Raw genomic sequence first — 13,999 nt, forward strand, 5'->3', positions numbered from 1 at the left:
TGACGGAAAAGGGACGGTCCCTATCTATAAACTAAAATAGACAGTCTCCAAGCACGAATCTGAATCTTGACAACCTCCACACATTTCTCAGAAATTGTATGGGAACACAGACACATACACACACACCCTCTATTATTATTATTATTATTATTATTATTATTATTATTATTATTATTTATTATTATTATTATTATTATTATTATTATTATTATTATTATTATCCCACTTGTCAGTGCGTTGGTATCGTAGACCTTATTATAACTTCTGATAATAAATAATAAACCAACACCTCACGGCCATTGAGAATAAAATAGACGGGAAAGGTCTCAAGATGGAATCTGAAAAAGTTCTCTTTTGATTTCGATCAGAGAAAATCTCTTCGATTCCATCCTTAAACACATGGGTGTAACAACACTATTTTTAATACAGTTAAGCGTATCTCCTGGGTCGGGACCAGATACATTTAAATATGTGCCAACATTTCAATCATTTCTACATGAACGTTAGCCTTGGCGTTTGGTTATATTTAATGACCTTTGAACCCGGAAAATATAATAGGCTAATGACTAACAATCTAAAAAAATAAATTTAAACAAAAATTATGATCAATATGTCATTGCATATCATTAGGTCCTGTGTTTTTATTACCTATCGTAATAGATTATTTCGTATGATAAATTACAGCAGTTGGGAAAGTATTTTAGTAACTCTTCCCTTGACAGTAACCATCAATGTATATCATATATCACATAAATAAACAAATTCGTCTTTTTTAAAAAAAATAGAACATATTATCGAGAGGATTGTGATTATAATATAAACAAAGAATCAAGATATAGCCTTTACTCTCTTTTAAAGACAAAACTACCGCGTGCCTCGTTTCATACACGACACAGTGTTGAAAAGTATACAAGATTTCGAGTCTTTTTAAATCGGTAAAATAATAATACTCAGAAACAAAAAGCTCTTTTCAGATATTCATTCTAGTTATTTATTGCTCATCTTTACAACTTTAGAACTTAACTTTTATTTCGCACTGTGTAGTCAGTATTGTGCTTATGTGCCATTCGTAAATACATACTAGTGAACCTGAAACCCCAATAGGAAGGAGGTCAGAATATGGTATATGTACAGAGAAAACGAATTAAGCAAGGTAATACCTGTATCCACATCAAACAACGTGTTACACATTGTCCTACTTTCTTTTTGACCAACTGACACAGTTACCTTACGTTCCATGCAAAAATTCCATCAGAAATAGTCCACACAGTGGGGGGGGGGGATGAAAGGTAATTTCCTTCATTATGACCAGTGTCTGAAAAGGTGGAATCATTTAGATCAATGCTTAACATTTCCTTTGTAAAAAAGACGTTGTATTACAGTTCCAAAAAAAGGCACTCATTCCGCGCTGTTTCACTAACTCTGCCATACACGAGAGAGAGAAAGAAGGGGGGGGGGCGGCTTAGTTCAACATTGCGGAATGAGTACCTTTATTTGGAAGTGTGAAACAACTTCTATCTCCCTCACTCATATATATATATATATATATATATATATATATATATATATATATATATATATATATAGAGAGAGAGAGAGAGAGAGAGAGAGAGAGAGAGAGAGAGAGAGAGATTTCTTTGGGTTGTTTGGTTTTGTAATATTAAAAGCAAAGTTTCCATACAGGCCAACCGATGAGTTCCCCACCCCACACCACACCACCCTTATTTAATATTGTTTGTAATTTGATTGATAAACAGGAAGTCTGCTTTCCTATAGGATGTTCAATGCTAGGATTGTTTTCAGATGTTGAACTTTATAAAAGAGCTTTTCTTATATTAATTCATGCCACCTTCCATCGAGATGCTTCTTCACTTTTCTAGATTTCATTGTAAAAATTTAATGTATGCATTTTCATGTGTATTATTCAAACGGTATTGCTATGTTATGTTCGAATGAAAGTCACTACATTCTGATCAAAAGTTGTGAAGCCTGTTCTTGGCTCTTCTGTTACAAAAAGGAACTGATTCATGATATTTTAACATCATTTGCACTGGTTTAGGAACTTTAACACGTTGTCTCTTTGCAAAATGGATAAAGATATCTTGTAGTTTTAAAAGAGGTTCAAATCATAAAATTATAAGTTCCATAATGGCAAATGATCATCCTCACATAACAATTGAACCTTTACTATAAAGTCTCTCAGTATACCGCAGTTAATTTTATAACGCAAATTCTGTCGTGCATCCCATTAAACTGAATTTTGTTTCATCTTATCTACTTAATTTAACTTTATTCTAGTACCATGGCTCACGAGAAAATATAATTACGTATTCTATTTTAGCGTTTAAACGCACCATCAGGACAACCCTTGTTGTAGCATCTCTCGGTATAGCATCTGTCGGTATAACATTCCCTCACAACACGCGACACTTTTATGAGTCACACAAACAGCGTTACAAAGAGAAAGCAGTGTAGTGTATGCGTCGTAGAACGTTTATGTTCATTTATATTTCACTACGCAAAAACATGCACATAGATTTACTGAGCTGGCTACGAAGAAGAGGAAGTAATGTCAATTTGAATGGCGTATAACATTGCACGTACTTCTTTGTAACAACTGAATGTAGACATAAAAGTGCTCAGGTATATCCCCAACATGGCGCCACGATACAGGAAAGGGACAAAAAATGAAAACAATTATTTGAGAAATGAAATAAACTCAGTCATGAGTAACATCGTATATGGCACTTTCTAATGCCAAGTAGGTGATTTGTACGACATTTTACCTTCATAGTATTTTCATATATGCTGATTTCATTTTCAATTGTATTCCATTCTTGTTAATGATGTGGGTGTAAAAAAACAAATACAAAACAAAATTATAAAGTTATTGACTGTTGGATTATCATCTTTGACAGATTAAATTTCCACTGGCGCTTCGATAAACCGATTTTCTCATTAAAATAAACTATTAGGTTTTTATTTTTTTCAATATTGTTTCATTGCTTTATTATTACTTGATTATATCATCCATTCACACATTTCATTTTGTTTTCCTAGTGAGGAAGATAAATGTATCTAAGATGAAATTGGATTGACAACAGATTTCAGAGAGAGAGAGAGAGAGAGAGAGAGAGAATATCGGCCATATGGAAAGAATAATAGAACGGATCTAAAACTTTGAAGTTACTTTATGGCGAACATTATCATAAAATAATGAGAGGTAGTCTTTATTCGTTATCTTAAAGTGTTACTATGAACTGAAATTGCTGTAATGTTGGAATGTTAGAGCTTATTCCATTGTAATGAAAGGCGTTACGCAATCAACCTTAATAAAGATGTATATAATCTGACAATCTACGGAAAATGTAAATATGTTTCCCCATCAGCTGAGGAAATTACTTCATTTGGTACACGAGATGTGGTTTGCATTTTGATAGCCGAATAGAGAACACATGCCTTAATTAACTCAACGTTTTGAACTAGGGAATGTGCCTCGTTGTAATTGAAGAAATTTGTAGATAATTTACAAGTATTTTAAAAACAGAATAGTGCGCAGCGTTAATCATCTGTCATAATAAACATGAATAATATCACCAATTTGCCTTAACTTTAATAGTTTCTTTAGAGTACCGATTGCTAACGGAAACACAACTGTAATCCGTTCTTTCGTGTTTTCGTAGCATGCCAGTAAACTGTATATTTTTTCGTTTCCTTTCCTTCTGTTCGGGCAGGTAAATGCGTCTAAGTGTCGCTGATGGTTTATGATATTACGTCAGAGAATACAATGCCTAGCCAGATAGAAAGTCTAACTGTTATGCCTTATACCCAAAACCGTACTGCAAGAATGATCCGTTTTTTCATTAAAGGAATTAAATATAATTCATTACCACCATTACTTGTTAAGATGAAAATTGTTCACAGAAAATAGTTCCCCAAGTATATTCTGGATGGATAGTATTGAGTACATGCCAACCAGACATTAGACGATATACGATATAATGATATTCCATCTATTGCAGCTCGTCTCGTTTTCCGCAGTCATCGGTTGCCATATGGATTTTCAGCTTCTACTGCACTCATATTTAATAAATCTTCGCGTAAAATGAAATGTTTTACAATCTTGGAAATAGCTTAAGTCACGCCAATCTTTAACAGTGAGATAAATACTTTCCCCATCGCGTAACTAAGTTATATAACGGAAATAGGTTTAAAAATCATTTTTGTTTTCTTCTTCAAGTTTCTTCACTCAGAATAACTGAATGTAATGGCTACAATATAAGTTTAAGACAAGTGAGTTTACTGTATACCAACTGACGTAATGGTCATATCACTCATGCTTTTCACATAGCATGTACATTATTTTCTGTGATCATTTTAAGGCTTAAAAGTTATTGTTCTGTTCTAAAGATGGGCTTCTATTCTTACCAAATGAATGATAATCCGGTGTGTATCAGTCTCGCATCAAATTAAATAATTAAACAATTAAAAAATTAAACCTTTTAAATGTACTCTTAGACGACATTGTGATAAATTCCTAGATGTTGCTCTCATTTCAAATCGGCCTGCTGTTATTTGGACTAGATATACATATTATGTCTATAAGTGACAGAATAATAGAAACATATTGAAAGTTACTTCTCCGGAGTTTTTTCAAACATTTGTCAACATTCGTCCCTTCTTATTCTACATCTGTCTGATCTTAATATAATGTCCTGTAAACTGAATGGAGATTTTTCATTTCGATGAAACTATAAAACGTATTTCCGTGTATATGCGAACTTATATGCTTGGTGTCTCACTATTACAATATTTTGCACATGCGTGCTTTGTCTTTGTTTCATGTGCCTGTTATTGATTCCGACTTCATATATGCTGCATTAATTTCATGCCAAGTATAAAGTGTGTATTGTATTTTTTGAGGACATACATTAATCCGAGAGAACCGGAATCCAACCCTTTGCCCTCTTTTATAATGACAATAAAATTATTTCAAACAAAACAACAAGTCGTCGAAAAGGGTGGATGAAAACTTCCAAGATAGTTCTTTTGCAAAAAAGCCAATCAAAATCTCCAGGAAATAGAAAAAGCAACGAATTCCATTTAGTTCTTGTAGGACAATTTTCACCCAAAGTCCACTGACGATACTGGATGGATTACGATAGCTTAAGGAACAAAAATGACATTTATTTGAATAATAGACTGACATCGTTCTCAGTAAGCAAGCACGAGTGTATTTCCATTGGTTATTTAAGCCATATTTATCTTGTGATTGATTACAATAATGTGTTATTCTTCATGTCCTCAATTTAAATCATATTTATTATTAATGTACATGTCCTCAATTTAAATCATATTTATTATTACTGTAAATGTCCTCAATTTAAATCATATTTATTATTACTGTACATGTCCTCAATTTAAATCATATTTCCATTGTTACACGTCAGGTCCTCAATTTAACTAGTATTTTGCATTGTTACTCTACAGTTGAATAATATTTCCGTTCTTAATTTACAGATACTCAGGTTCAATCATACTTCCATTGTTACTCACCATGTCCTCAATTTCAATCATACTTCCATTGTTACTCCCCATGTCCTCAATTTCAATCATACTTCCATTGTTACTCCCCATGTCCTCAATTTCAATCATACTTCCATTGTTACTCCCCATGTCCTCAATTTCAATCATACTTCCATTGTTACTCCCCATGTCCTCAATTTCAATCATTTTTCCATTATTACTCTACAGGTCATCAAGTTCAATCATATTTTCATTGTGAGAACGAGAAACAGTTTATCTCCTGCAGCAAACGTATAAATGCCTCTAACCTAACAATTATATATGTTATCATACTTCATGTTGATTGTTCCGATCGCTTTTCCAGACAACATTAACATGTCGGAAGTTGTTATGACTGAACATTATCGTAAGTATGCATTTATCTTAATCGTTCATCACCATGTTAATATTTGTAAATATTTGGAACATCAGTTTAAAAAGAACGGAGCACTGGCAACAGCACATGAAAGAGCAAATAAAGTGTGATTAGAAGCAATATACATTGACTTGCACAAATACAACTTCTTGGAGAATGTACCATAAAACCTCATAGTAAACCTCATATGCCTGAGTGCAAAAAATCGAGTCCTTTGTATCATCCTTTTGTTATACAATGTGTCTTGAAAAATAGTGATCAAACAATCAAATCGAAACGTAATTAATAAGAAATTATATATAAATAATGCATTCTTGGGTGATTGGAGGGAAATCGATACTGTTGAACTAAAGAATCTCCTTAAAGAATCCGCAGGACTTGCTACGGGTCTTACACTATGTGCTAGGCCAGAGAGTGTCTTCAAAGAATGCGGTTGGCAACCTTTGAAATAACGTGGACAAGTTTTTTAATTAGTTACCTTTCATGAAATGGCTCATCATCTGAAACCTGATTTTCTCAGCGAATTGGTTTCACCAACTGTTGCCCAAAGCGTACATGGTAAATATAACTCAATAAGCTAGCTGTAATTTTGAATTATTTTCTGTCGTCTGCAATACGCAACGAATTACTTGTACTGTCGTCTGCAATACACAACGAATTACTTTGTACTGTCGGAAAATAAGCAAAGCAACTACCTATCCCACAATTGTAAACACAATCACAATCCCTGTTTACATTTAAAAAACCAACTGAAGAGAAATGAGCGAGTGCCAACATCTTACTTCATTGGCGAGAGGAAAATATATGTTAGTCGTGCCAAGCTCAGAAGTAATTGCTCTGCCATAAAGATAGATTTGTATTCTAATCATATTAATATTAATTTACTGTGTGACTGCCTCGCATCAAATGAAACAACTAACTATTTTCTTTCGAACTGTAAACTGTACAACACTACCAGACAACACTTGATAAATTCAGATCAACCTACGCACTCTCATTTTAATACTATGCCAATTATATTCTTTGTTTTATGTATTTTGGGGATCGTAGAAACTGAGCACAACCCCTTTGCCTTGTATAATAATGGCAACGAAATACATTTAAAACAATGCCTTGTCGGAATGGGGTGATGATACCTTCCAAAGTGAGTTCTTTTTGCGAGAAAGCAAATTAAAACCATCTTAAAGTCATAAAAGACAACGAATTAAATCCTTTCAAGACAATTTTTACCCAAGGCCCAACGATAATCTAGGATATTCATTGTGATAGTCCAAGGAACAAAAAATACAATGTCGTTCAAGTGTAGAATTGCACTTTTCCTACTAATGATGACTATTAATACTAATGATGACTATTAATACTAATTATGACTATTAATACTAATGACGACTATTAATAATAATGATGACTATTAATAATAATGAGGACTATTAATAATAATGATGACCATTAATACTAATGATGACTATTAATACTAATTATGACTATTAATACTAATAATGACTATTAATACTAATGATGACTATTAATACTAATGATGACTATTAATACTAATTATGACTATTAATACTAATCATGAATATTAATACTAATCATGAATATTAAAGGATCGGTTTGATGCCTTTTCGTTGTTAAGTAAAATATTAAAGTAAAAAAAGATATGGAAAGGGGAGGGGCACATCCACAAAAATCACAGCTGAGCAAAGAATCCCATTATTTAAAGACCATTTTTATCCCAGACAATTTATGATAGTGTGGAGACTATAAGGACATGAGGGACAGAGTTTTGTATAAAACAATACTTGTCGAGTCGTGTAAAGGTTTTTTTTTTTTTACAAATGCTGCCATATCCACCTGTAACTTACAAAACACATGGTCTTGTAGCGTCCAATATGTCAAACTAGTCCTTGTTTCTAAATAACAAGAATCTTTGGTTGTATCGTTATCGGAGGATAAACCAAACAGAAAGCTTCGTATACATGTAGACAGCTGCTGCCTGACTGAATAAATAGTTTATTATTTTTTGTAAAGTCTCGACTCCATCTCATATTATTAAAAGTTACTAGCAAATGTAAAAACACTGAAATACATTTTTCTTTATTTTTTGCTTGGCTATAATTCACTTTTTTCGGCAAAAGAAATGCATGTCGTGTAAGAAATAAAATAGCGTACTGAATTGTTTTTTATTAGTTTGTAGCAGACCGATTTTATTCGTAGGTTTCGATCACACGAATTGCTCGTTATAAAGAAAATTAGTTACGAATTTTGACCCTTGAATATTTCTTTATTTCAAACGCTGTGTATTTCAATTCGTGTTACATCATGATGCATTTGTTTTACTATGTACATTTGTAATATTATTAATCAAATAGTAAGGTCACTGCATGTCAGCTACGTTAAAAATCCAAATCACACAAACACACACTCACACTGCATGTCTGGACATGTCTGACGGTCACTTGTTAACGGAATAGATGCACAGATTAACATTTCTTTGTACAAAGTTTGATTCCATCTTGTATTGTTAAACCTGGTCCATATTTGAGTATTGTAGCAATGAAATATCTTTTCTTTGATATTTGTTTTTAATTGAGTTTGAGCATAATGTCCTTTATCCGCAGACGAAAAGCGCCTAGAAGAAGCAGTGAAACTGCATAATGAATTCTGGTTTGTTACTGTGGAAGTCCGATATTAATAAAAAGGTAAATATCTCAACGTTCTCTTTTTTGCAATAATAGTAAAACATGTTTGTCTGAGTTCATATTTATAGTCAACTGCAGACCAGAGTGCTGAAAGTATGTCATATGTATAGTCTCAACAGCAGACCAGTCCTCTGTCATATTTAAAGTCAACTGCAGACCAGTCTGCTTTAAAATTATGTCACATGATACAGATATTCCTTCTTTTACTCTTATATTCAGGTTACAAGATATGTTTGTCAGAAAGAAAGATAGTCACGTATTTTCAACCCTGATTATTGTTTTATTTCAATTGCTGGCGATACAATCGACTGTAGTCAAAACTAATCACGATTTACATCTTCTGTTATAAAAGTTACTATATTCCGTTTTCATGTACATTTTTCTGTTATAACTGTTACTGTATATCTATCAAGTTGTCATATATATTCTTCTGTTATAACTGTTGGCTAAAGTTATTATCAGTGAAGTTGCAAGACAATCATTACTGAGATAAGCAAGCAGAAGAAAACTTCTTTTGAAAGAAGTATATTACAACTTTGCGGAATCAACATCACAAAACTGACGTGTTTTTTTTTTTGATAAGACTTTTGTCTCATGCGTTTAGCCATATATTTACATCAAAACACAACGAAGGTTTCAAGTGTGCATAAAAGTGACACTTTTTGTGGAAAAATATGGTATGAAATTATGCTTGCACCAGTTGGAAACTTGCTCGCTAAGGTTCATATCTTTGTTTATTACTTATAATCATAGTTCAAATGATTTACCTGCAAGGAACATTAATTAAGTTGTACAGTTGTTCCTCTCGATCCATCGTAAAGAAACATACCAGGATAGTGACATTACTTTGCTTTCATTGAAGATCTATAGCAAAGTGATACAATTACTTAAAAGAAACGTGTGAATATAATGAGTTTATTTCGCTTTCATTGACGTCTACGTCAAAGTGACACAATTATTTTTTTGGCCTCTGAAATAAATAGCCCATTCTGTCCGAAATGTAGGTCATTAACGTTGTCGTAATTCAGTGATTGAAGATTTAGACCCATGAAGAATAAATGTGCAATAATTTCTTCTTAAAGTCAAATTATATTATCATCAGATAGAAATACATGTAGGTACGACTCTAAAGCCATGTTATATACGGTACATACCATAGTGAAAATTATTAATGTGCAAGAAAAATACGTACAACTTCTGAAACTAGTTTTTAAAATAAGTATTTCATGTGTTTATTGAATACGAGTCTAAAAATATTAAAATTATATAATCATTTAGTACGATTTTTGTGCATACATTAAGTTCAGTATATTTGCTAGCATGATTAACAAACTGCTTAATTATCCCGTTTCACTGGTTATTTAAATGAACTATCAGCTTACTTAAACAAATAAATATATTATGGTCAATAAAAAGCAATTTTCTCTGCAACAGGGCATTTATATAAGTCACATATTTCCTTGTGAGGGTGAGTTAAGTTATGGATGCATTTTTTGACGTGACCATGAGGTCTGATCTTATTCTTGATGATGATTGGTTAGATTGCTGTTGCAGACATTAACGTGTTAGATACTTATGAGTGAACACTGTCTTAAGTCTGCACTTATCTTAATCGTTCATCGCCATGTGAAAATTTGTAAACATTTACAAAATCAGTGTAACAGTAACTGATGACTCTGGTAACAGCACATGTAAGAGTCAAGTGTTTCAAGAAATGATATACTTTGACTTTCGCCAACACAACATCAACGTGAATGTGCCATAAAGATCAAAGTAAACCGGTAACATTTGACTTCATAAGATCGAATCTTTCTCAGCATCCCCTTTTTATAATATACTTGTCTTCCTATAAAGATACGATGGTCAAATCTTCATGCCACACACAAAAAAAGTAAAACACTGACATATAATTATTACGGTAAAAAGGAATCAAACGAAAAACGGCAGAGTCCATTTAATGGATTGACATTCATTTTAACACGTAGAAAGCAGTATCTGTACGACTGTTTATTTGTTTGTTCAACCATTAGACTATGTTCTTCACATATAGTTTATAGACTTGTTTGGGAATAACAAATTTGAATTATCTCAAGTTCCACTGCATAAAATAATCTGTAGTTACACTTCAGAACATGTATTTATGTACGCAGTGTATGTTACAACTGCATAGAGCCATGAATAATGGCAGACACTTTTGAAGTGGCTCCACAGAACAAGAAATGTGGAGGAAAGAGAAGCAAATATTCTAGTATCACCAAGCTTAATTACAGGTAACATTATCAGCAACGGAAAACAATTCTTACTTTCATGAGTTCTTCTAGAAATTAAAACGGTATCACTTCTAAATTATTATTAACTTCATTCTGCGGGTGGGGGTGAATTAATATATAAGGTCAGTGATGAAAACAATACGAATAATAATGATGATGATAATAATAGTAATAATAATAATAATAATAATAATAATAATAATAATACATTTATCTTCAAGAAAATCACGTATTGGATATACAAAAGGTCTAAAATATTTTATTCTATCAAATAAAACAGGACAAAATTTAAATTATACAAGTTTAAAATAATGAATTATTAATGGTCTCATCATTGCTAAAAAAAGTTCTCTTTAATCAATGAATCTTACAGCTAAATGAATATCTTTCTCAAATAATGAAATACATTTTAATCACGCGAATCTTTAAATAAGCATTTACTGACTCACTTGCAGGAATATATGCTATTTTCCCGAATGATTTTGAAAGGGTGCAAACATTTTATTTTGTAGTATAGTTTATGTAGAATAATTTCACAGTACTTTCTGTTCGGTTCAGCGTGCCACGTAAACATTAAAGTTTGACGTATGGGTTAGACTCGCAAAAAATTTTTGACAGCGATTGATGGAATCTGTTTTCCCTGATGCATGAATTGATTTTTAATTTGGGATCGTTCGATTAACGGTTTGAACGAGACAGAGTACAATGCTAACATAAGGTCAATAGCTGTAAAATGACAAGAGTTGAGACGAACCAGAGAAAATGTTAAGAAGTCAGGTTTCATCTGAAAAGGGTGTCATAAAGTGATGCTTTCCAGAATAGTTATTACTAAAGTCAGACTATAAAGGATTATTATTAATTCTTTTGGCGTGGTAATTAAGATTGGCTAAGCTAAATGAGTGGGGTGTGTTCTTAGAAGGAATTCAGTGTTTTCAGATAATCTTTCTCGTGACATTAGTCAGTCCAAATTTTTTCTACTAAGGGGAAAAGTCTGAGGGGCTCCGAGATCAATAGATAGTACTCTTTTCGTTAAATAAATCATCCAAATGACAATGGTGTCTGGAACTTTGAGAGATCCGTGTCCAGAGAAGAGACAGAGGCATTTCTCTGATGACAAGCAAGCGAGGAGTCGAACAAAGCACAGGCAAAGAAAACAGCTCAATTACCTGTGTTGCACAGTGGAAAACCCCACAGTTGAGGTGATGACCCCGGAAGAAGAAGAAGAGAGAGAGAGAGAGAGAGAGAGAGAGAGAGAGAGAGAGAGAGAAACGGAAACGCTGACCTATCACCGGCAGTGACATTGGAAAAGAACGGAAGCACCAGGCGATAGTGTCATTCCGGCAATCTGAGTTCGATCAGTCACTCGAATTATACAATGATATTTGTTCTATCAGTATAACAGAACAACTTCTTGAATGTCCCGTAAATTTTGCAGCTCTGTTTCTCAGGAAAAGGGAATTATTCACATGCCATGTTTAATGTCATTTTGTTTATGTAGTTGATTACATTGTTGTACTTTATATACGGGGGCACGTATTATTCTTTTATATATCTGTGCTCAAATCTCTGTTATTCCACCTCTTAATATCATATTTTATTTTATTGCTTACTAGGTCCGTGCAAGAACACCATTGTCGACCATCTCCTAGATAACGATGACCAAAAACATAAGGAGTTGGGGGAGATCCCAAATTGTCACCAACTCCTGACAGATTTGTTTATCCGTGTTGATATAATGATATGGAAATATATCATACAGTAATCTGATTTACACCAGTAAACGCTGAGATTTATGGGCATTCATACTGAACATTTAACCCTTTACTACGTAATGAAGCGTTTAGCTTCCATGACCTTTACTACCTAATGGCGCATTTATCTGCAATGACCTTTACTACGTCATGACGCCTTTAACTGCCTTGACCCTCACTACGTAATGACGCCTTTCGATGCATTTCACAACAAACCTCATTAAGATGCCCAGTATTTCCAAATAAAGTTTTTACATCCATAACCATTACTAATACGACAAAGTGTAACTTGAAAGGAAATAAAGTTAAATCCAAAGGTAAAGCAACTGCACATATCAATCTACACAAATATGTGTGATATAGCACCGTGTCAGCAATTTGTAAATATGTGATATAGCACCGTGTCAGCAATTTGTAAGTATGTGATATAGCAACGTGACAGCAATTTGTAAGTATGTGATATTGCACCGTGTCAGCAATTTGTAAATATGTAATATACCACCGTATCAACAATTTGTAAATATGTGATATAACACCGTGTCAGCAATTTGTAAATATGTGATCAGTATTCTGCCGAAGCGACCTGAATGAATTTGCAGATTTTATTAATACAATTGTAAGAATCTGATAATGTTGACAAGTTCATTGCATTCTTCTCCCCCAGTTTCTTTAATTAGTTATAAAGCTTCACCAGAATAGAAGTTGTTAGGAGCAAAATAAACATTGGAACGAGGCTATGCGCTAAAAATATTGTCTTGGTTATGCGTTCAATGCTTAAGTTCGTTCCCGTAATGTCAGCATGTAGATGTGACTGAGATCCACCGAATTCTCAAATATATAGATTTTCAATAATTGAAAACTATTTAGTTACTAATTATATGGAGCAGCAATAGAAACAATGTATATTATAGAAATGTAGTCGCTTACATTTTCGTCTATTTGTCAGAAAGTAGACTAAACCTCTAGCCATACAACATGGCAAATTCTGCTCATCTTCGCCAATGAATAATCTCTATTGCCGTGTGAGAGAGGATTTGGCTTTCGAAACACTTGTTTCCACATATCGTTCTTAAATCATTATCATTGATAGATTTTTGTGAATTAGAAATTGACAAATTAGCCTACAGTCTCTCCGTGAGTGATTCAAGAAATGCTCAGTTCGAAAACCATTCAAATAGTTGCAATACATGTCAAATCAAGACCACTTTCGTGTTCTTTGATGTTCCTTTATCGAGTTTTCTTTAAAGATCTGCTAATGCACATTTCTTAATCAGTGGGATTTTCAATGACTTCTGCCAAAAACGCATTTTAAGTTGGATTATGCTTCGGTATTGT

At 33.1% G+C, this 13,999-nt stretch overlaps 1 protein-coding gene and 1 long non-coding RNA gene across 2 annotated transcripts in view; one reads left to right on the forward strand and one right to left on the reverse strand.

The window, feature by feature from the left end:
• The window catches only part of LOC149807455 (pyrokinin-1 receptor-like), a 132,459-nt gene that overhangs the window by 57,952 nt on the left and 60,508 nt on the right, over positions 1 to 13,999 (reverse strand). The gene's annotated exons all lie outside the window — the stretch shown is intronic.
• LOC149807456 (uncharacterized) lies at positions 5,880 to 13,086 on the forward strand. The gene is made up of 3 exons (XR_016415491.1): positions 5,880 to 5,932; positions 8,563 to 8,643; positions 12,527 to 13,086. It is a non-coding gene; the product is annotated as an uncharacterized LOC149807456 (long non-coding RNA).

The sequence above is a fragment of the Sinohyriopsis cumingii genome, chromosome 1 (assembly GCF_028554795.1).
Source record: "Sinohyriopsis cumingii isolate HCF-2022 chromosome 1, ASM2855479v2, whole genome shotgun sequence".
NCBI lineage: Eukaryota > Metazoa > Mollusca > Bivalvia > Unionida > Unionidae > Sinohyriopsis > Sinohyriopsis cumingii.